The 24,697-nt window shown below is 37.4% G+C and overlaps 1 protein-coding gene across 8 annotated transcripts in view; it reads right to left on the minus strand.

The window, feature by feature from the left end:
• Nucleotides 1-24,697, minus strand: part of MEIS2 (Meis homeobox 2) — a 195,815-nt gene that overhangs the window by 60,711 nt on the left and 110,407 nt on the right. The window lies entirely within an intron of this gene.

Below are 24,697 nucleotides of genomic sequence, written 5' to 3' on the forward strand. Positions count from 1 at the left end.
GATTGTTATTTTAGAATCACACACTCATTTCAGAGACACTGTAGTTGCACGTACATAATTAAAAAACACGTCTCTAGAGAGCTCCCTGCTCTAAATTCACTGGTTTTCTTAAACAGAAAAAACTAAACTTTTATCCAGCATGTCAAAGTCATTCATAAACTAGGAAGCCTTTAATATGATTTCCCATCAACATTATTAAACGGTGATGTTAGGAACAACAGAGTATTCCATTCAGGGCATTCTAATCATCCCAGTGTTGGAGAGACTGCGTGTTTTTCAATCATCTAAAATTTTATTCTTCAGGTATTTCACCTTCTGTAATAGTGTGCATTATCCAAAACGTGCACAATTACTCATTAGCAAACCCAAATGCCATTAGGTTAAACAAAATCCCCTGTACAGCAAAAGGGGTTAACCAGATTTGTATTAATATAGAAGCCAGGCTTTTAATATTCTGCAAATGTTAACAAAGAAAGATGATAATGTTGAGTTAATATGGGTTAAGCATAAAATGAAAATAAATTTTTCTGATTGCGAGGTGTTGACACTTTTTTGGCTAGGGCCTCCAGACTGTTCCTGAAAGCTGTGTAATTACAGAAGGCTTTTCCCCTCCTTCCCCCTCCTGCTTCGAGCCTACCCACATTAGTAATGACCCCTTCACTGCTTCAAAAACCACTAATGGTCTTCAGCACGGGCAAGAAAAATGAACAGGATAAATTGGAATCCACAGTCAGTAATTTGCATCCTATGAGGCTGCTTTGGCCACTCACACTCATTCCTGGCCATCAATCCTTGCCTGTCAGGTACGGCACTCTGCTGCCACGACAAATACTCCTCCTAACACTCTGATTCGTCCAAACAACGTAATTGTCCTCTATCCTCCTTTTGGTGATGGAGATAATGAATGACTGCCCAAATAAGAAGGATTGCTCATCACAGATGCCCGGGTGGCTTCAAACTGGAAAAGGCCTAGGGTACAAATTTTAATTGACTGAAAACAGTGGTTCGGGGGAAATGACCAAAAACAATCCGCAGATCCTTCTGGTCATAGTATTTTCTTGCCAAATTCAAGGGAGGAGCACCTTTTGACTTTTTGTCCCTCTTAAGACTTTGAAAGCTTAGGTTTATTAGGTTATTGTCCCTATATGGAAGTGATGGAAGATTGATCGGAAACGTGCAAATAACAAAAAGGAAAACGAGGACCTATTGCAAGAGCACATTGATACGCATGGGTAACGTCATCCAGTGTGTTTCCTTACGCAGTGTTTTCTGTTTGGTGTGTTCAGTCTTGCTCACTGTTGGATGCATTCGCTCAAGGCAGGTCTAACAACACATGGGTGTTGTGGGGGGGTGTGTGTGCGTGTGTGAAAAAGAGGGACAGAGGCAGACGCACACACACACGGAAGGTTTAGATGAAATCAAGGTTTAGGTTGTTAAGGAAGTAGAAGCGTAGAAAGCTGATGTGAGTGGAGAGCCAATTCCTTGAAGTAGGACTGTAAATTCTGATCAAATAACAAGCATTCTTTCCAGTGTTTTATTAGAAATTTAGTCAAATGACCACAAAATTACATAAACAGTACATTTTATCTTGGGAATCCCTGAGCCGTACTTTCATTCCACTATGAGAAGCAGTTGCAAATTCCATCCTCAATCATTAAAAAAATTGGGACCTTACCAAAATTCACCTTGCACAGATGGCTTTTTTTTTTTTTAATTAATAGGGAAGACCATAATAACTTTAACTTATTTAAATAACGTTCTGTGGTTTTTGAACATTCGTGATTCTATGCCCCTTTTATACATGGAGTGGACTGTTTATCTGAAAGTGTTCTGGCAGTCAGCCACTGTATTTCTAAAATTTAAAAAGGGATAGAAAACAATCAGCTTTCAGAGGAACTGGAACCGTGGCAATGTGTTTTGGATTAATTTACAAATACATGTATATATTTAAGGCCTAACTGTAGAACCAGAGAATTCCTACTACATGGTCTATCATACACATTCTTCTACTTTATTAGAACAGACATCATATTGAAATAATAAACATGGGAAGCCTTCACTTCTTCTTTGATGTATATTACTAAATGTCTGACTGGCTCAAATTTAAAGTAAACTTTGGTATGTTTGCACTTGAAAACTGGAAGTGGACCACAAGTAATAATTTGTTGTCAGTTTCCATATTCTTGGACTAAAGCTAGAGTTTAGTCTGTTCACTGTTGGGGGCCAACCCACTCTGGTCCAGTGGCCCAGAGGTGGCTCAATTTACTTTTAAGAACGCACACTGTAACATAATAGCGACGATGATGATTCCCTTCATCAAGAAAGAACCAGCATAGGTCAAAGTTTTTCACATCCCAAAATAGTTCTAAAGCCACTGTTGAACAGAAGTGAATCACAAGGATCTCCTTACTTTGAATGTCAACTGACAACTCTTCAAAAAGTTAATAAGACATGTATGGCTCACAACCCAGTGTAGATAGAAAATATTTTTAATTGCCTTTGTTTTTTCCTAAAGACTCATTTGAAAGTAAGATATTATCTTTCTTCAAAATACTAACCTTAGACTTTCTCCCCCTCTCTCCTTTGGAGGTTAACCTGGTTTATCAAGTACATGGAAATGGATCTACAGTATCCTTGGAATACATCAGTGAAACAGTTTTTGGATGAAACCACTTAATAATAATCTTTTGTGATTAATCCCTCTCCAATAATGTCCAAATTGGAAATGATTTATCATGAATTTTATTCCATGTCGAAAGGATTTGCACTGATGTCTAAGAATACTTCAAATGATATTTCTAATCATCTCATGAATGAGAAATACAGGATAAATGAAAACGGTGGGATTTGGAAGGGTGAAAAATTATAAATAACTGATCAACTGAATCATAGTTAATAAAATGTGAGGCTCTCATGAAAAAGTTTTTCCCAGATGTTGTTGAGTGAAAAAAAGCAAACTGTAGAACATGTCTTGTGAATTTTTGTAAAATAGATAGACTAGTTATATATGTATATATCTGTCCCTGTACTGCAAGAAAACATCTGGAAAAACACACACTGATAATGGTTTATGTTATTTATGTAGGGCACGGGGTAGAGGCTTTTACTATTTGTTTATAGATATCTATGCTGTCTCTGTGTGTACGGCTTCAAACAATGGTTTTAAAGGCTATTAATTTTTAAATTATAACTAATTTATTGTAATTGCAATTAATTCATACACGTCATATTTTTAAAATGCCATAGTAATTTAACATTTTTATAAAGTTAGATATTCTTTTGTTATGGTAACGCTCTGACTGGATAATTTTTAAAAGCAGGACATCTCTAGGGCCAGTCCTGCCTCTTAAGTTATTTCCCTACCCAATGAGTTTGACTCACTTACCGGCCTACAAAGCTTACTAGACGAGCTCTTGAAGAACAATGACCAATTTGTCAAATGACTTCTGTGATGATGTAATGTAACCATTAAGACAAACAATGTAGTAATTTGTTGGGCAGGGTTTTAGTTTGAGCAAACACTTGGAAACTGATCACTATGGTGACTGCTTCCCTTTCCTCAATCCCCTCCAAGACACTATTTGCTCTGTAGAGTTCATCCAGGTGACTGAGATTTTGATGATGCCACTCATATATGGAAACCTCTAAGCAATTTTCCTGAGGTGGACAATAAAACTGCACTGGGTGGGGCGCCTGGGTGGCTCAGCTGGTTAAGCCTCTGCCTTCAGCTAAGGTCATGATCCCAGAATGCTGGGATCGAGCCCCACATCGGGCTCCCTGCTCAGCAGGGAGTCTGCTTCTCTCTCTGCCTCTGCCCCTCCCCCCTGCTTGTGTGCTCTCTCTCAAAATAAATAAACAAAATCTTAAAAAAAATTAAATTAAAAACTGCGTTGGGTAAATATCCCTTATTACTCTAGGACTATGCTTACTGAACTGGGGTACATGAAAAGGTGCTAAAGACTTAACCCCTGAATAAATAAATGCATTTTCTGGAATGTCAAAGTTATTCAGTGGCCATTAATTCAACATCTGTTTCTTATGTAAACAAAAATTCCTATGCTATGACTAGAACGTGTGCAACAAATAACATTTTCACATAAAACAAGAAACAAGATATTTAAAACCCATCACATCCTCACAGTTGAAGGTAATCTCCTTTCCACTAAATTCATATTGCAATTTACTTGGTATTTATAATTTTAGCCTTTCATTGTCATTTATATATTTTGTTTTCATTAAGTATAACTTTCTGAGGGTAAAGCCCTAGGTTTTTTAAACTTTTGTAATTCTCCCCAACTCCATCTGAGTATCTCTAAATATTTGTAGGAAAAATGGAAAAAAAAAAAACAAACCCAAACACACTAAAAAACTAGACAAGTTCTCAGTCAAGCTGTTCTGTCACCTTCAACAAGACTGTGCCTGGGATCCAGTCTCTGTAAGGTAAAATGAAGAGGTTAACAAAGCTCTATATGGGTTGTGGAGTATCTACAGAGATTATAATAAAGTCTGTGATGGTTAATTGTGAATCGTAGTGATTCTCTCTCTCTCTCTCACACACACACATACACTCTCTCTCTCAAATTGTCTTGAGCTTCTAATCACTACCTCAGGATGCAGTACAAACCCTTCACTCTTCCACCACCAAACTCACTTCCTGTTCCTACCCTAAGCACTTCCACAGGAAACATGATGTATCTCTCACTTTGTGTTACTACTTGTAAATGTCTGCATTTTCTGTGGGTCCCCTTATCTGTGTCCTGAGTTCTTGAGATCAGAACCACAAAAGAGTAGAAGAAAAAGGTCTTTAGACAGAACTATGGTCTGGAACCCAACTTATGTAGATGACAAAACCAAGACTCACAGGCTTGAATAACATACGCCCAGTCATAGAAACAGGCAGTGGTAAGAGATGAGATAACCACCTGCTCTCTTGACATTTAGGGGAGGTTTTCCCCATTAACATTAATGTTTCTCACTGAAGTATCTTTCCCTTTTCTTTTGGTAATAGTACCCTGATTTTACTTTAGGAATGTGTTCAGGGGTGGCCAACTGACCAGGCTTAGTCAACCGACGTAGTTAGCCATTCCGCTGCACTGAGAATGAAACCCACGTTAGGGTAATGGGAGTCAGAAGGACTGTCGGTCAGAGGCCTTCTCTCTTCACGGGGGTTACTCAGTCAGTGGAATATGTGCCTGCAGTAGCTAGTGCCATTGCTGCCACCAAAATGGAAAAGCCTGACTGAGGATGGAGCCCGTGCAGACAAAAGCAGAGCCAATGAAGAACAGATCCTGACGTTACTTCTGCACTTGGATGCAGCTTTACCTAAAACTAGCTCTTTTTACCTTTCAGTTACTTGAGCCAATAATTAGTCCTGACTCATACACATGACACGACTTATATTACCTGGAATCTTCTCAGCTTATTCCTTTACCCCCTCCAGCTAAAAATGATTATTTGTTGTTAAAAACAAAACAAAACAAAACAAAACAAAAAGAATAGAAGGAAGGAGGAGGAAGAAGAGGAAAGAAATGAACCATTTTGCTTCCATCTACCCCTGCAGACTCTGATCAAACATAACAAAAACCTTAAGGATTGGGATTTTTTTTAAAATTTTATCAGAGTTGTGATCCCAAAAAATTAAAAAATGACCTAACTTGGAAGATAGAGGTTTAAGCATGCAATGTATATAAAACCCAGAATTTTTTAAAATCTAAATTAGAAAAGCAAAGTATAAGGTAGAATTCTAAATGGTGTTTCTTAAAATGACCAGAGAGTAAGTTTCAGTATGTTTCTTGTGTCAAGTTGAAACTCTTAAGGGAAATGATAGAAATTTACTAATCAAAATACCTAAGACTCAAAAACCTTACAGAAACCAAAGGCTGTGATAATGCAAAATGACACAACTTTTGCAATCTTCCGGCTAATTTGGGGTTATTTTATTTCAGTAAAATTCCCAGCTGCCGAAGGAAAGTGCATTTTACACGATCCCCTTCCATTTACATGATTCTGGCACGTCCATCATGGCCAGTCCAAACACTGGATCCAGTGGAAAATCCTCTCCAGCAGTAGTCACTCTCCCTAAAAATTGCACAGCACTTTCTCTCCTTCTCTCTTGCGTTTTTATTTGATCCACACTGTTTTTTAATGTATATCTGTGTACTTGTGTTATACCCTTCACTGCACTGCAAATCATTTGAGGGCAGAGGTCAAGATTAAAAGCACTTAGCAACAGTGTATCCCACATAATAGGTGCTCAATACATCTTTGTCTGTGCTACCTATATGAAGCATAAATACTCAGATAAAAATGGAAAGATTCAGTCATTTAACTGTTTTACCGACACAATATTTGGATATTTGAAAACCTCTACTAAATTTTTCACTTTTCATCCAGATGTTTGGTGTCATGGAAACCCAGATTTCAGATTTAGATTAATTAGTTGGGGTTTGTTTTGTTTTTTTATGCTACATGTATATTTGGGATGAAGAAAATGTGGGTATTTCAGGAGATTCACTTCCATTTGAGTTCACATTGAAGTAAATAGATTGAATTATAATAGTCACGTTTTAAAATTCAGAAAAGGTTTGAGAGTTTTTTTTTTTTTTTTAAGATTTTATTTATTTATTTGACAGAGAGAGAGACAGCGAGAGAGGGAACACAAGCGGGGGGAGTGGGAGAAGGAGAAGCAGGCTTCCCGCCGAGCAGGGAGCCCGATGCGGGGCTCGATCCCAGGACCCTGAGATCATGACCCGAGCCGAAGGCAGTCGCCCAACCAACTGAGCCACCCAGGCGCCCCAGTTTGAGAGATTTTTTAATAATAGCCAGATCCTAAGAGATTACCATGTTTGGCTGATATTTAGAGCCACGGTAGGAAGGCCTCATTAAAAAAGAGCAAAAAGAAAAGCGCTCTCTCCGGTAGATAAGCTAAAGGAATACTGAATGAGCCTGATGGATTATCATCCAGAGATTTTAAGAACATTTATTAAATTTATTATTATCAAGATACAGATAAAATAAAAAAATGAAGAAGGAATTTCTTATGAAACCAAAGTTAATGACCGAAAGAATAAAAGGCAAGTGTCTTGGAACAAAGAAGTAACACTTTTTGCATCTTCAAGAGGAAATGTTACATATACATATTCTAATGGTATAGAGGGAGTTTGTATGGGCAGGAGTGATGAAATTAAGTGGTTAGATACCACCAATACCCATTCTACTTCTTTTTAATTTTTAAAATTTTTTTATTTTTAAAGATTTTTATTTTTACATTATCTCTACACCCAACCCGGGGCTTGAACTTAAAACCCCCAAATGAAGAGTTGCCTTGTTCTCCCGACTCAGCCAGCTAGGTTCCACCCCCTTACCCCCATTCAATTCCTAAATTTCTAAAAAGATATAAAAAGTATTAGGAAAACATATTATAAAACATTTGCAGATAGGAGTCAGAATTTTAAGCACAATGGATATAATTATTTTCCTATTGACTGAGACTTTAAAGCTGAGCTCAGTCTTATTTTGAAAATAACAGAAATATATTCCTAAGGCTAGAGAAAGATAATTTTTATTTAACATTTGTTAGGACGCTCCCATGAGCTGCTTGGTCATGCGTGTTACGCTGCTTACATGGCTAATGGGTAATCTTACCAAATGAGCCAAAGGCCACAAATAAGGCCTTGACTCATTTAATAATCATTTCACATTCCCACACTATGACCAAATCAATATTTTATGAGACTACTCAGTTCTATAGCCAGACCACTTTTCCAAAAAATTGAATTTTGTGCTTATTTATTTTATGGATCATTTGTTGAAATAGATTTCAAAACAGGTTTGGGCTATTTAGATTTTTCAGTGAGTTGAAAAAGAAAAACTTACAGACTGAGACTTTTAGAACTAGAAAGGACGTCAGAGTCATCTCATTCAAACTTTCTTACTTTGTGTCTAAGAAAACTGAGGTCAACTGAGGAGAAAGGGACTTGCCTAAACCTTGTGGGCCTGGCCTCCTCCCTTTTTTAAGATGTCCCTGGTTTCCCCAGCAAGAAGAAATTTCATGCTTACATAATCTCAAAGAACATTTCGTATGGAACATCTTATGTCTACCTAGGAATTGTGGATACCAATAGCAAGATTTTATCCTGTAAATTACTTAACAACCATTTCTGCATGTTCTTATGTCACCCTACATGTCCCCCTTATGCCACGCCACTGCATTGCAAATACTTGCTTACTTGTCTACCTCTCTTATTAGACTCTATGCCCCTTGGGAGCAGAGACCAGCTATGCACATTTGACTTCCATAATCTAGTTCAGAGCCCAGCATGCAAGAGGCACCATAACTACATGTTGAATTAATCAAGTTTGAGAATGCAAACAAATAAATTCTTTGCAACCTAAAAATACTATTTTGAACTGAGAGAGAAGTCGATGGAGACGAGAGGTGGATAGCAAATGAGAAGGGAGATTTAAGGAAGGAGACATGCAAAGAGGCAAATAATACCAACGTTTTGTGGCATCACACATGAAACAGCGAAAACCAGCTCTTATTTAAAACAAGAGTAAAGGGGCGCCTGGGTGGCTCAGTTGGTTGAGCGACTGCCTTCGGTCCAGGTCATGATCTCAGGGTCCTGGGATTGAGCCCCGCATCGGGTGCCCTGCTCGGCGGGAAGCCTGCTTCTACCTTTCCCACTCCCCCTGCTTGTGTTCCCTCTCTCGCTTTCTCTGTGTCCAATAAATAAATAAAATCTTTTTAAAAATAAATAAATAAAACAAGAGTAAAATTTTATATATGTAGAGAACGGGGTAGAAATTGGCAAATTCAGATGGTGACACTGAGAAGCTGTAGAAAAGAAATACGTGCATGGGACTTTTCATTAGCATTTAATATCTCTTCTTGTTAAAGAGCCTAAGGGGTTCCTTTAAAAGAAGGATCTGAAGTACGTGGTAGAGAGTTATATGATGTCTAGACAACAGAGATACTTGTATCTAATCTTAGGACAACAATCCTACTTAACAAGTCCAGACACAGTGGGTATGAGACTGAGTTAGAAGGAAATGAGGATTAGTGATTAGTCCATTGCATTTCTTTAATAACATGAAAAAAATGGATAAAGAAGTGAGATACATATTAAAGAATTATTAAGCAAGTTTACCAACTATAAAAAACAATTCCAGTATGTTTAGTCTAATTTTCTTTGCATGGACTATGCTATAAATAATTTTGTTGGATTTACCTTAAGAATGTACTGAAAGTCCAATGTGACAAGAGAAAGCTACCATAGATTTAAAGAGGAAGTTGTTGTTTAAAGAAACAGAGGGTTATCTTTTTTTCAAAAAAGGTTATTATCTCTAGAGTAAGTAATGGAAATGTTGTGGATATTATCTTCTTGTTCATCTCAGAGTACAGGATAAGAGAATGGGGTTAATGATAAGTTAAAAAGTCATAAAAATAAAAAGAAAGTAGCTGTAAAGGAATGACTTCTTATGATGGGCAGTAGTGGTTAAAAAAGAGAACCTTAGTAGTGAATGGCCATTTCTTGCACCAGATTATGGAGAAGGTTTCAATCAGGGTGGCAATGAGGAATCAGACTTCCTGAATAAGAGTTAATTCTTTCATTTTTACAGTGCACCAAGATAAAAACACTAATGTGTAGAACACTGGCATTAGAAACTTGGTTCAGAGGTTCCAAGCTGGCTTGTTTTTCTGTTATACAGAGCTGCTTTTTGCATATAAATAAGCACTGGATACAACTATATACTTAGACATATACTCTAAAAATGGGGGGGAGGGGCAGGTGGGCTAAAAAAAACCCAAAAAACAAAAACCACCTGACCTTTTTCCCTGTTTAATTATAATCCCACGTTCTTTAAAATGCTTTAGAATTTATATGATTTTAAAAGACATGGGAGAAAGATCAGTCCAGAGAATATGAAAAGGTCAAAGATATTACCCAAGTGTTTACCGTAGTTATCCACTATACTAGTAAATAAAGCAACCAACACATACCATAGTAAGAAAACTATTAATGGGCCATCAAAAAAGGTCAGTTACCAGTATTTATTTTGGAATTCCCCATAGTTTTATCTCATCAAATTGTTTTTCCTTCCCTTTTTTGAAGCAGCCTGTTTAGTGAAAGTTAACTGAATCAAGATGGAGACAGAACAAGGTACTGTCACAACATTGATTTCTGTGCATACACTGCCCATTACTATGTCACCTAAACTTTCAAACACACAAATACTTTACATATAAAGTGTTTCTAAGCAGATGAAAACAATCACGCTGTGAGTTTCCAATTTCTGTTTGGAGCAAATCAATTCATCAGTAACTAGCATACCTTTAAAATGTCTTTCAACATACTTATGAATATGTTTCTTCTGGTAATTATAGAAGATCATCAACTATCTAATCTATGTCCTAACCAAACAAAATGAGAAAATATACATGTATATAAAAATACATGTCTTCATGACTCTGGATATTTATTGACTAAACATTTACTCATTCAAGATAAAAGTGATTAAATACTGAAATATCAAATCATTCAATAGTATTTCACCTTTACCACCATAATTAAATGCTTTGCTGAGTAAATCCAAATGAATTAGAAACTTGTGGACTAAAAGAAAATATAGACACAAAAATAAAAAGGTTTCATGACAAAAGAATAAGAATATATGCTAATATATATTTATAGCTTACTTAAATATTATATGTGACTACTTTCTTCCTAACTTGGACAGCAAATCAGAAAATATTGAGAAAAGGTTACTCTTGGCTTAGGTAGCCAAGCTGACCTCAGCAGAAAGTGTTTTTCTAATTACCTTTCCACCATGTTTCATCTGCTTATCAACTTGGATAAAAGAGAGGAATAATGAGGAACATAGTAAAAATATGAATATGTGAAATTACCAAATTGGCTATATATTTTCTAATCTATTAAGTGATAAGAGTTTATAGAAAGTGATAGCTACCTCTTATTCCTCCTGATTTGTATATTAGAAATCTTTACATTCTTAGAAACAAATAATTCTGGTTTTTGCATGAAAATATTTCTTACAAGGATTTAAGAAGCCCTGAAAATGGTTGTCTCCACAAAAACTGGACTTTAAAAGGACAACCCTTTAATGTAGCTGAATTCGAGTAGTATGAACCAGTATGGCCAGCATCTGTTCTAATTAGTTGAGCATTTTTTCTGATTGTTGACTGGTCAATAGTTTGGATATCGCCCTTCACTTTTCTACATGATGGACAGAGCCCTCTAACATTTCTGATACCTGCTTGGTATACTGTATCTTTGGCAGATGAACTTAAGTTTGACCCATAGTCCACTATAATACATAGAGCATAAATATTTTAATTTATTTTTTATTTTATTTTTTTTAAGAGCATAACTATTTTATCACAAGGTGAGTTGACCATAGGCTTTCATTTGAAACAGGGTAGTTTGAGGTAAAGTCTGAAGGTAACTTCACTACTCGTGTGTTCCAGACGAAATCATATGCATTATTTAAATATCTAAAAAATTTAAATACTCCTATTTGAGTAATTGGAAATATACCCTCATAGCAACATAAGCTGAGTGGGTTTAGTTTTCTAAGAAGTTAAAACACTTAAGGATTGCCACATGGCAAGAAATAAGCCACAAATGGCCTTTAGATTCTAGCAGAAAATCATTAAGAAAATCCAAGGTTATTATTCTTACATATATACCATGAAACTGTTGATTACACTTTATCTAAATAAGAATATTTTCTTAAGAAAAGAGAGAAGAGAGGGCAAGAGGTAAACAGGAGGAACCAAAAATTATCTCAAAGAGGGCAAAAGTATGCCTAGAAATCACCATCCAACTCACAACTCTGCATCCCCATGTAAGATCATGACTTGGATTTGGCCTGGATATTGGAGAAATCTAGACTAAAGAACTCTCCTCCTTTGAACAGTCCCAGCTGATAATCAGTATCCATTTAGCATCACATCTGACCTGGCAGAAACTAAAGACTTTTCAATTCAGCCATCTGGACATTTAAAATTTTCAGAGAGTGTACATTACAAGAAAGAAATTCAGGGAAAAAATATATAAACCACTACTTTATAAGGTCTTCATCTTTTTTCTAACCTACCCAGTCAATTTTGAAATGGCCTGATAATACTGTTATAAAGAATGTATAAACCTATGTGCAATTTGATCAGAGTGATCTTTGTACCATTCTATAAACAATAATGGATAGCTGTCAGGTTCTGGATTAGATATCTAAGAAGTCGGGTATCTAGAGCAATGGAGAAACAGAGACTGAGATTGGTATTTTGACATTTCACTGGTTATGTTCTCTTTTCTTTTCCTTGAGCTCCTGAATACATTCTCCCTTTTCATTTAAAGTGACTGACGTCCCGACAATGTTACAGAACCTAGACCACTCCCTGGAGACATTACTTTTTTTTTTAACTCCTTGGACATTTGGGAATACAATTTATAGCAAGTATAAACACTGTAAGTTGAATTGCTAAGGGAGTTTGCTTTTTGCTAAATTTCTTTCATAAGATAAATAATGTTCTTGCACAGCAATTAATACCACCAGTGGAGTAATGCTCCTCTTTTTATGAACAAATTTAGATGTTTACAAGAAATGCCGGGTGAAACCTTCTGACGTATTTATTAATAAGCACTTGGATTTGCACTTGTTTTGTTCACTGCTGTATGCCTAGCTGGTAGGAAAGTACTTGGGAGAGTAGTATAAGCTCAATAAATAACTGGGAAATGAATAAATGAATGAGCACTTTCAAGGCTTGACCTGAAACTGAAGCATGAGTGTCTCATTTCAAGTGCACAAGGGAAGCTGGAGAAATATCAGTGTTTAGGCTTTTACTTTCTCACATTAGTAGTTAGAACCACTCAGTTGGGAGGAGGCTAATGGCAAGGGGATGGGAAGTTTCTACATGTTACAGATTTAAAAGCATCCTCTCTATCAATTTGTTTACACTATTGAAAATCAAAATTGTTCTTTTCCGCAAGGAATTAGATATTTCTAGGCCCATATTGACTAAAATATAGGGGGAAAAAACCCGTAAAAAGCCCCACAGAACTTATAACAATAGTCTAGGTAGAAGTATATGACTGTTATACCAAGGCAGTAACACTTTCCATGATTTAATACCCTAGTGCATAAACATTTAAATTTAAAGTGTAGATACATTTTGGAAACACTCAACTGACTCAGGAAACACATGTGCTTTGGTGCCATCGGGTCATACTTCAGGTGGAGCCCTGTGAAATTTTTTGGAAAGTACTGGTAGAAATAGGTTGGAAGGAGGGAGAGAGAGCACATAAATCCATTAGCAATTGCATTTATAGCTCTTCCCATCTGTCATTTTCAAAGCATTTTTCTAATATTAGCCACTGAAGTTGTAAGTACACATGGCTTACGTCCATTGTCTCCTCTTACTTGGTAAAGATAAAGAAGTGAACGCAGAAAGCAAAAGTGACTTAACACTTGTTTGTGATCCGGGTAGAAATAAATGCAAAGACATAAGCCACAAGTTCTCAATTTCCTTCTTTGTGCTGCAAATCTATGAGGCCAACTTTTTCCTAGGAGTAACTTTTTACCTTTTAATAGCATCTTCATTCCTATTCTTCACATCAATTAGGGAGAAAGCATAGAATATGAAAACATGGTTAGAGTTACCTATTATAATCCTTTGCATTGGAGATTTGATTATGCCAATTCAAGGCAAGAAAGGCCAACTCATAGAAAGAAAGAATCACGTGATGTTAGCAAGGCTTGATGAATTATATGAGGTCTACAGTTACCATCAAAATCACGTGACACAATGGATTTCTACGGTCTTTGTTTTAGTTTGACCTAAACAAAGTGATTCGGTAGTTTTAACTAAACTCATACCTCCCAATCTCTCCAGAACGTAAGTGATATTACAGTGCCTGCTCTTGGCTGAGACAAACAAGTGGCCCATATCATTTAACAAAATTGTCTGAAGAAATTAATAGCCGTAATTTTAGGATGAGTATGACAGTCCTAAATAGTTCTTTCATTAGATCAGTTATTTTAAACTTTAAAATACATATGTGCCTCCCACTGGAACATACATTTGAAAAAGACAACTAGAAAACTTTAACTGGGGCGACTGGGTGGCTCAGTTGGTTAAGTGACTGCTTTCGGCTCAGGTCATGATCCTGGAGTCCCGGGATCGAGTCCCGCATCGGGCTCCCTCCTCGGCGGGGAGTCTGCTTCTCCCTCTGACCCTCCCCCCTCTCATGCTCTCTATCTCATTCTCTCTCTCAAATAAATAAATAAAATCTTAAAAAAAAAGAAAAGAAAACTTTAGCTGAATGAATCTTGTCCCTACCCAGGCTTATCCCTGCAACCTGTGCAAGAGAGTTGGGAATCTGGAAGCTTCTGGTGGCTAAAGTCTGCGACATGCTTCTAGAACGACCAAAAGACTAACTAGCCACTCAAATGAGAAAAAGGTTTGGCAAGTCCAAGGGAAGAGAAGCTTACAATTATTGACCCACCAAAATTTAAAAAAACAAAAACAAACAAACTTATACAGAAATTCAGGACATATCTCACAAGGGGAAGAAGAAACTAAAAAAATTTAAGAGACAAAGCCAGTCTATACAAATTAGAATAATATATGCACAAATCTCTGGAGAAACTCTATTATATCACAATTAATGCAGAGACTACAATCAAGCCAGGCTAATTTCAGTAGATTCCAAGTTTTGAACAGTTCCTAGACTATCCAAGTGGGAATTTGGCCAGGATGCTGGGGTTAATAATTCATTTTGAGAGAGGCTAATTCTTTGGGAAGCAGCCCACTCTGCAGGAGGAAGCATTTGGCCCATGTGAGCAAATGTGCTCTTCAAGATCACCTTTTATTAGCTCTACAAGATACCTTTTTTTTTTTTTTTAGAGTGGGGGGGGGGGGGGGCGGGGGTCCGTTTACTTTCTCATACATATAGAAATATTTATCATGTTTTCAATAAATATATATTGAAGTCAGAGAAATTGTTCAAGCATACACATTGAATGTTTGGGTTCTTAAAGAACAATTTTTATACCAACTTTAAAGTACTACGATCGGAGTATAGGGTTGTCAGAGGAGTAGTGTGGCAAAACGTATGGGCTCTGGAATCAGACAGTCCTGGCTTTTAATCTTGGCTCCAAACTGTGAAACTTTGAAGAGGCCACTGAATCACTCTAGGATTCAGGTTCTTCGCTCATAAAATAGGAAAATTAATGGTGCCTACCTGATAGGGGTCTTGTGAGGTTTAAATAAGTCATTTGTTAATTGAACAAACAATTATTGAGTGCCAGAAACTGTTACTGGCCCTGAGAATACAGTAGTAAGCAGACGAGACAAATCCCTGACCTCATGGAATTTATATTCTGATAAGAGATATAGGCAATAAACAACAACAACAACCACACACACAATCTGCCTGGGGCTAAGTTTTATAAATAAAAACTTGATTAAGGTCATTTCTGAACTGAGATAGAAAGTGACTAGGGATGCTGATCTTTTCTGTAGGGTAGTCAGGGAGAACATTTTGAGAAGGTAACATTTGAGCAGAGACTTGAGTGAAGTCCGAGTTAGCCAGGAGGCCGGAAAGCCAGGAGACCAGAGTCCTAAAGCAGGTGAGGGGAGCTGTGTGGAAGGATAGGGCCAGAGAAGCAGCTGGTGCCAGAACACCTCAGGTCTTAAGGGTCATCTTAATGGACTCAAGTACTAACCTAGCATCTGGCACATAATTAAGGACATAACATAATAGCTATTTATTCATATTATTCATAAATAGAGTCACAAGTCAGAATCTTTTGTTTCCATTGCTCTGCTATGTGGTTGGGAGTTTTCTCCATTAATCCTCTCATCCTAACATAGCTGATTCCTAACTAATACCTTCACACAGTTTAAACGCTCATGAGTATCACCAGTGTTTCTAAATACAAACGTTTTCTGTGATGTGTGATTATTCAGCATCTTCTTTGTCTGTTAATGGGTCTTAAAAGTGGTGGGTTCTTTCAAAGGCATTTTGGTTAAGGTGAGCAGAGGTACACAAGAAATAGTGGGACATACTAAGTAAGGAGATGAAGTAATACAGTATCCTTTTTGTTTTCCCCAGGAACACCAGAATTTGGGTGTCACTTCCTACTTAGCTGTTTTGGAAGGAAATCTTTCACTGGTCTTCATGTCTCTAAATCTGACTACAATCAAGCCCCAGTAATTACCAGCAGCACCCACATGAGATAACTGCATGAATCATTCCTACCTTTCCCAAAACTTGCATGGCTCCATTTAATCAAAAACCAGATTCTTGGGGTGCCTGGCTGGCTCAGTCGGTTAAGCATCTGACTCTTGATTTTGGCTCAGTTCCTGGTCTCAGGGTTGTGAGATTGGGCCCCGTGTTTGCTCCATGCTGGGCGTGGAGCCTGCTTAAGATTCTCTCTCCCCTCCTCCTTCTCTCCTCCCTTAAAAAAACCCCAAAAACAAACAAACAAACAAATTCCTGGCCTGCCTTTGAAGGTCTTTTACATTCTGGGCCCAACCTATCTTCCCAAACTTACATCCCTCTACTCTTGAACACATACGTAAAATCCTAACTGAACCATACTGGCTTCTCTGTCCATTTTATTCCTGTACTATTGCCATCAAAATATTTGCCATCTTGCAGATAGTTCAAATGCTCTCCCTTATTTCAGGCTCTCTTCTGATTTTTATATACATGGAGGTCTATGTTTCTCAGCCCCTCTGTACCTCTCTTCCCCATGAATTGGGCAGGGCAATGCTCCTAGTTCAAGACAAATGAATGTGATTGAGGGGACATAGGCTCTTTGGGGGCTAAAGAATTCGCTTGCTGATGTAAATTCCCCAGGTCCTTTCTCTTGCTGCAGATGGGGGTACTTATTGAGATGAGATGCCACAAAATGGAAGGATCATTACATGCTGAGCTTGCATATGGAGGATAGCTGCCTCAGAGGATAGCACGAACTCCTCATGGACTTTGTGTGCCCAAGAAACAAATTCTTATGTTAAGCCACTGAGATTCTGGTACTATTTGTTGAAGCAGCATAACATAGCCTATTCTGACTGATATACCATTATTCAAGATCTTCTTTGATCACTACTTTGAAGTGATTCTTCCTCTCTTAAAAAATCATATGGAAAAATTTTTATTGTTTTTTTAGATGCTGGTAAATAATTGCTTTGTAGGAAGAACCAACTCTACTGAAAAAGATCTTTGATAAACTCGGGATAGTTAGGAAATGGAGGCTGAAATGAATCCCGCAGACCAGGGTTCTAGTGACCCGGAACTCAGCCTAATAAAGGGCTGACAAGCTGTGTTGAGAGCTGCCTAGGAGAAGAGATGGAGAGATGAGTAAGGTTAAGAGGGGATACTTGCAGATGAGATGGGTTTAAAGGGAATTTTCCAAGTGACATGTGTGCTATGTGATGTGACAGTTCCCCATGTCATGGCAAATCTTTAGTAAAACTAGAAAATTCAAAAACTCCTCATGTGGTTCAATTTCTTCCAGAAGCTGATGAAGTGACTGAATTTTGCATCAAGATGGTGTAGGGTTAAAACAGTCGCTTGAGTGGTCAAAGGAATCAGCTGAAATCTGGGTCACACTTCACTTATTAATGAAGCAAGGAGGAGAGATCATATACCACCTTGGATATAGATGCTGGGGGGCCCTGACTCCCCAATAAGAGAGTAAGATTCTCAACAGATGGAACCATATTTCACACATCTCTTCATTCTGCATGTGCTTAACCCAGAACTCTACAGTGGAGGGCCCCAGTAAAAACGGACCAAGTGAACAGATGACTGGTACAGATCAAAACCAGTCCCCTTCATTTTGTTTTCTCATACCAAAATGTATAACTTACTCTTCTATTTCACTTTTCCGCTAGAGACATTTTCAGAATATTCTATGCTATTTCAGTCATTTTAGTTTGTAAGTGGTAGCAAATATTTTAAGTCCTCATCAGCACAACCTTGCTAATTAGACACTGCTACATTTATTCTCTTAATCTGCACTCTTAGCTGCATTTAATGATCTGAATTTTGTCAGCATGAAGAGAAAGGGCTTCCACAAAGGGTGAGAATTGGGAGGAAATGTAGATAAAAATGAATTTCACTATCTCACTTCCAGTTTATCTTCTCTGTCATCAACATTAAAGTCCTGTTTTTGTCTCTTCAGAAAACCACATGACATTTGAGAATCTTCTCCTCTACTGCACAAATTTCAGAACCATCTGGAATACCTTCCTCCCTTCCTTCTCTCCACCTCCCTGATCGTCCATCCTTTTCTTCCAATACGAAAGTTTTTTTTTTCTCCTTATTTGGCTTGCTCTTCTTGTGCTTCTGAGCTCTTTAATTTTATCATAATTCTTTGGCTACTTTGGTATCATCTATGGGAAGACAAACTTACACATACACAGGAGAGTTTGAAATAAATAATACTTGGAGATAAATCCTCTGTAGTATATATCAAAATCAACTTTTCTGACTTTTAATTCCAAATATTAATGAGAAGTTAAAAGGGCAAAGAGTCAAGTTGGTACATCCCAGTACATGAAGAAGAGCTAACATAACACATATGTAACTATTTTTAAGTATGTTTGGGCTCTCCATCAGGAAGACTTGTATCTGCATAAAAAATTAGTAAATTAAACTCACACCTATAATCTTTGAAGATCTTATCATAATGAAACCAGCTTCTTACAACATAATACTTGAGAACATTTGTTAATTTGGCCTATTTTTGCAAAAAAGAAAAGTATAGATAAAAAAAAATGATACACGGCCCTCTTCACGTATTTCTTTTACTTGTCAGAGCTGATGAATTTGATTATTGACACAGACTATAATAATAATCTACATATATACCCAGTCAAGTTTTACAAAGAATGAGCACCTGCTTAAAATCCTTGAATATAATAATAGCTTCGTTTCAAAGAGCAAACACGTGTGTGTGTGTGTGTCTATCACACACACGCATGCGCACCCCCGCACGCACACACACACATTCTCACTGCAGTAAATTAGAGATGCTCACAATGTAACAAATATGGATTTCAACATGCCCTTTGCTACTCAAATTAGTGGAAGCGTCTGCATTACTGTCCCCAACATAGTGCAAGGAAAGTGATTCCTTGCCCAGACAAGGGGCTTCTGACACTTGTCTTTATTGCCCCATCATAAATTCGTAAAGGGATGTCTGCTGTAACCAGTTGGCAAGTTCACTGCATAAACATCAACACCAATTTAATGACTTGTGTACACATCGTAAACTAGAGAATCTTTATACAAAGAAATCAGATAAATCAAACATGAGCTGAGGCTTGCGGAAAGCAATTAAAGCTTTGAGTTAAGGTGGCTGTAGGAGGGGCACTGTATCACATCGGAGCAGATAATAGAAAATGTGTTAACGCCGCCACAGTATGTGTAATTAAATTAATTAGTAATATTAAATGTGTTTAAAGCAACATCTCATCAACCGATAAGAGAAATAGACAAGAGCAGATAAATAGATAAGAGACATTTAAAAATCTAAATTTCCCATTTTATGTGTTCAAAGATAGGCAAAATAGCAAACAAATAAACAAACAAACAAAACCCTGAAACTTCCTAAGAAGTTGATAAAAATAAAACAGGGAGGGGATGTAAAGTCGATTTACTTGCCTCCGGCTAGTAATGGAAAAAAGAAATAGTCAGAACATAAAAACCTCTTTGGCCATATTTCATTTCCTATAGCATATTGAAATGGTTTGGTGCCAACCCATTTCATTCAAATACCTCAAAGGCTGGTATAAAGTACCTTTAAGGTACATGGTTTTTCTGAGCAAGTATTTGCGATCAATCCCTAAGAAATGCTTTGAGCATCACCTGGTAATACAAATTTTAAAATTATTTTTAAAACATCCAAGGAGATTTTGCTGAACAAAAATTAGATTGCTTATATGCCAAAGCTCCTCATCAGCTGAAAGCTGGAAGCTAAATTTGGCCATAAGAAACTGGCTTGGAACTTTAGAAGTTCTGGGGCCAGATTCAGCCCTGTATTACTTGTATGGCTTGTTACATAGGAAAAAAATAGGTCTGTTCCAGTGATAGCAAGACTTCCATTTATTCATCTCAAAAGCAATAAGATCCTAGAATGGAGCCTCCATAACACAAAATGCTTTTAAGTTCTCCCTGAGGGGAACACGATATACACAATTTATGTAAAAAGAAGAAAAATGAAAGCTAAGTATTCCAGTTAAGGGTCAGAAATCAATATTTCTTTAACAGCCTAAGCAACATGCATTACTCTCAATACAAATACTTAGGAGACTTTACATTCTCCATAAAGGGGGATTTCCACATAATTGGGGTTGAAACTGGCAGAATACGCTCTCCCAACTTAGTTTCTATTGCCGAAAGATGAAAAAGAATATATTTGGACAGCACTGCACTGATCCTGTCATCCCTGGTTAAAACTTCTTACCTTAATGTCCTAAGTGTGGAGCAACAGGTAACTACATTTTAATACATCTCAATGGAATATGACAAAGACATTACAACATCAATATGAAGACCATACAGAAACAGGAAAAAAAATCTGAACATAAAACTAATTGTACTGAGATAATGAGAATACAGCTCTTTTGGGGGTGCCCAGTTTTTTTTTCATGGTGCTGCATTATGTTATCAATGAAAAGTTTTTAAAAAGTAAACCTTCTATTCATTTCAGCAGCACAGAAAAGTTATGATAAGATATAGTAGGTAGATAATGGACCTTAAGAAATAAAGTATAAGGACTGAATTTTTTAAAGTATATATACCCTAATTAGTTCCTGAGCATTCACTTTGGCCCTCTGCCAATCTACTCTCCATACTGGACTCAGAATCATCCCTGTGAAGGATGGATTTGATCTCTCACTCTATAGCTTGACATAATTCAATGGCTTTCCATTGCTTTCAGGCTAAATATCAAAATGCTTTTCTGGTGCCTTCAAGGTACCAGATGAGCTGGGTGGGAGCCTCCAGAGTCATGTTGCTCTATTGTCCACCTTCTTTCTCCCCTCCATCCACACAACCATTCCATTTCCATAACTCTACATGCTTTCTCCTGTCACAGGACCTTTGCACATACGTCTCTGACTTCTTCCCTTGTGCCCTGTCCTTCACCTCTCTAATGCAACATCTTCTTGCTTCAGATCTAATGTTAATTGATACTGACCTTTTTGATCAGGTCAATTCCCTCTTAACATATTCTCTCAAAGCTCCCTAGTTTCTCCTTAGGGCACTTACCCCAACTGTCCTTTTACCAGTCTATAAACACCACAAGGGCAGCACTTGCATCTATTTTTTTTTTTTTTTTTTGTCCATCATTCTATCTTCAGTGCCTGTCACAGAGGGTGGTTCATAAAGGAAGTGCTTGATAAATACCTGCGGGATGAATGAGTGAGTGAATGAATGTCAAGGTATAATTAAGCTTCTTAAAAAAGCCCACAAAAGCAACCTCAAGGCCTTTCTAAGTGGCTGGAAACTAAGTAATAATTCAGAGACTATATCAATACAGGCACTGCTCAATGGATAAGATCGAATGATTCAATTGTGGTTGGTGAGGCCCAGCTGAAGACTGAAGGACAATCATCAAATAGCCCTTCTGCTCCTCCCAGGATCCTTACAAAATGGCACGAGAGCGCATCTGCCAGATCTTTTGCCTGTGCATGGCTACCTTCCTTACTTAGCCAAGCTGACTCAGAAGTTAAACCTCTTAGAAGGATGAGTTATCCACTTACTGGGTTTTTAAATAAAGAAGCCTATTAATTTTTCTTCACATTCGGAGTAACAAAACAGTGGTCATCAGCAAAGAGCTTCTAATTTCTCCCTCCATCTGTATATGCTTTCGTGATGACTATTTTTAAAAATCCATTTATTAGTCCTGTGCCTTTTAAAAGTTTTTATTCTTCCTGTTCTTTCCTTCTTTCAATGATGTGTTGCCATATGGCCTAAGGAGCCCCAGGGACTCACCACCATCATTTCTCCTGGTTTCCAAATGACCTTAATTTTTACTAGGGTTTAAGATTCAAGCATATAACAACCACTCTTTCTTTCCAAAGCAGAATTTAGAGGACTCAGTTGTAAATGATTCATAGAGCTACTTTTTTTTTCCTGTGTATCAAAAGCAATGAAGAATTCACTGATTCCTGATTTTGAAACCAATTTCCGTTTTCTACCACTCTGTTGAAACTGCCTTTATTTGCTTAGCACCAAGAACAGGTTTCTTTGCATGGGTTAAGAACTTTCTTTCAGATCTATTAAGTATCTTGTAGATACTTAGATATCTGTATTTGCATACCTGCCTTGTCCTTGCGAATAAACACCAACAAAACTCTAGGAAGATGATTTTTGTTTCCACCGAACCTGTTTGCTCATCTATAAAATAGGATAATAATAACTTACAGGTCATCGGGAGGATGGGGAGGATGATTGGAGTGATGATGATTAAATAAGAAGTTAAGGGGCACCTGGGTGGCTCAGTCAGTTAAGCATCTGACTCGATTTCAGCTCAGGTCATGATCTCAGGGTTCTGATCTCAGGGCTGTGAGATCGAGTACTGCATCAGGCTCCAGAACGGGTGTAGAACCTGCTTAAGATTCTCTCTCTCCCTCTCCCTCTGCCCCTCCCACCTCCCTTTCAAAAAAAAAAAAAGTTAAAATACCGAAGTTAAAAATGGTAACCATACGTGGAGTTAAAAAAAAAAACCCTAAAAACTAATGATAATTGTTTTCCTAGTCTTTGAAAAAAATTAATATTCTATTTGAAATCTTTGTGAGATCTATAAATCCACTGGTTTCTAAAACTGACCTTTTGCAGCTTATATATGATATGCCTTGTTGTCCATGGCTCCCCACTAGAATTTATAATTACATATTTCTAAACATGTAATTTAGCAATATTTTTATATCAGTTCTCTTTTTTATTGTCCAAATGAGAGCATTTTTTTATCTTTGCCTTTGAAATCATCTTAATACAAATCAGTCTAATTTCCATTTCCAAATTCTGATAAGGATGAACGCTTGTCTTCTTTTGCATCATGAAGTGCACGTTCTTCATGATTTTAGAAAAAAATACATCAGGGCTGATATCGAGTCTACAATGTTATGTTTTAAAACACCAAATATCATATTGAAATAAAAAAAATAGATTTCAGAATTCTAAATATTCATATTTCAAGCTCCTACCTGTTTCATTTGCTATATTTTTTTCTTTCTATCCAGCCACAGATGTTGAACTCAGGAAGGTCAATGAGTCCATCTATTTTACTTGCAATATTTTTTATACTCCAAAATCAAATTGTTTATATTCTGAAAATTAACAGTCATTTAATGTATACCAATAGCTCAATGATTCCCTATATTCTCCTTAATTCTTAAAGCATTTCAGAGCTGTGACATGCCATATATATCATCTAAAAATATGAAAAATAGAAACAAAAAAGGCAATTTCCCAAAGAGTAGGCATTTCATCATGTTGAAATAAGATTTCGCCCTCTAGAGCTGATCCTCACCTCACCTCAGACTTCCTGGATTCTTAAGTTTGTGGCCTTGGCATACAAGGGTTAACATAGCCCATAAGCTAAATTCAGGATCAGATGGACAGGGCATGAGGAACCAGGACCTCCTGTTAAATCTCCATGCCACGTTTGGTCAAGAACAAATGGAACAGTCCTTCCCTTGTCTCTGGCCTTTCTTGTTCTCTGGGGTGAGAAAGTAATTGAGTGTAGTATAGTCACACCCACCAGAATTTCTCTTGGCACCTTTTGTGTGCCATTCACGGCAAAATGCTTTTTTATATTCCTGGTAAAACGTGCCCATAAGAGAAGAGCCAGGCTCGTATTTTCCCCAAAGATCAAAATATCAAGAGATGGGAAATCCCCCCCCCCCCCAATAGAACGACCTTATTATCGAGACTAAGGCAAGCACCTGGGGAATTAATAGCTGACATACCTCATTTTAAACATCTACCATATGTTCACAGAAAATACAGCCACGTTACTTATCACTTTCTGTTTTTCTTTCATTGGTTTATGTTTTGCTTTGAATAAAAACTGCACGAAAACACAGTCTTACGTCACCCGGTATGCTGCTCTTCCACGGAAGAGCTCAATAACATTTTTAGTGTTTTATTTATGCAAACAAAAGGGCTCCTCAAATCAGTGCGGGCTGAACTGCTTGGGGAGTGCTGTTTGAATTTCAGTAAACTGAAGCTTTTTCCTAACACTGCTCAGGTGCAGACACTCCCCCAAAAGGTCTGGGATTGCTCCCCCACCACACTTCTTGTTTTTTAAAATCGCATCGTGGTGTTTCGGCATTCCTTAAATTTATTCAAAGTAGAATCATGACATTTCTGAAGGCAAGTCAGTGGGTTCACCAAAAAATGAGTTTTTTTCAGTGTTCTATGCATTTACTGAACGCCTACCATGCGCTACGGGCTCTGCATGCATGCACGCACGTTCATCTTCCTCCTCTCAAGACAACACTGTGAGATTAACGTGAGCAGCTCCATCTTAGAGAGGCTGAGCTTCTGAGAGGGTAAGTTATCTGCTTAAGGTCACACAGCTAGTGAGTGGCAGAGCCGGGAATCCAACTGGGGTTTCTTTGTTTTGTTTTGTTTACTTTCAACTGTTTGTT

Source organism: Leptonychotes weddellii, chromosome 9 (genome assembly GCF_054177405.1).
Source record: "Leptonychotes weddellii isolate Sample4059 chromosome 9, ASM5417740v2, whole genome shotgun sequence".
Lineage (NCBI taxonomy): Eukaryota > Metazoa > Chordata > Mammalia > Carnivora > Phocidae > Leptonychotes > Leptonychotes weddellii.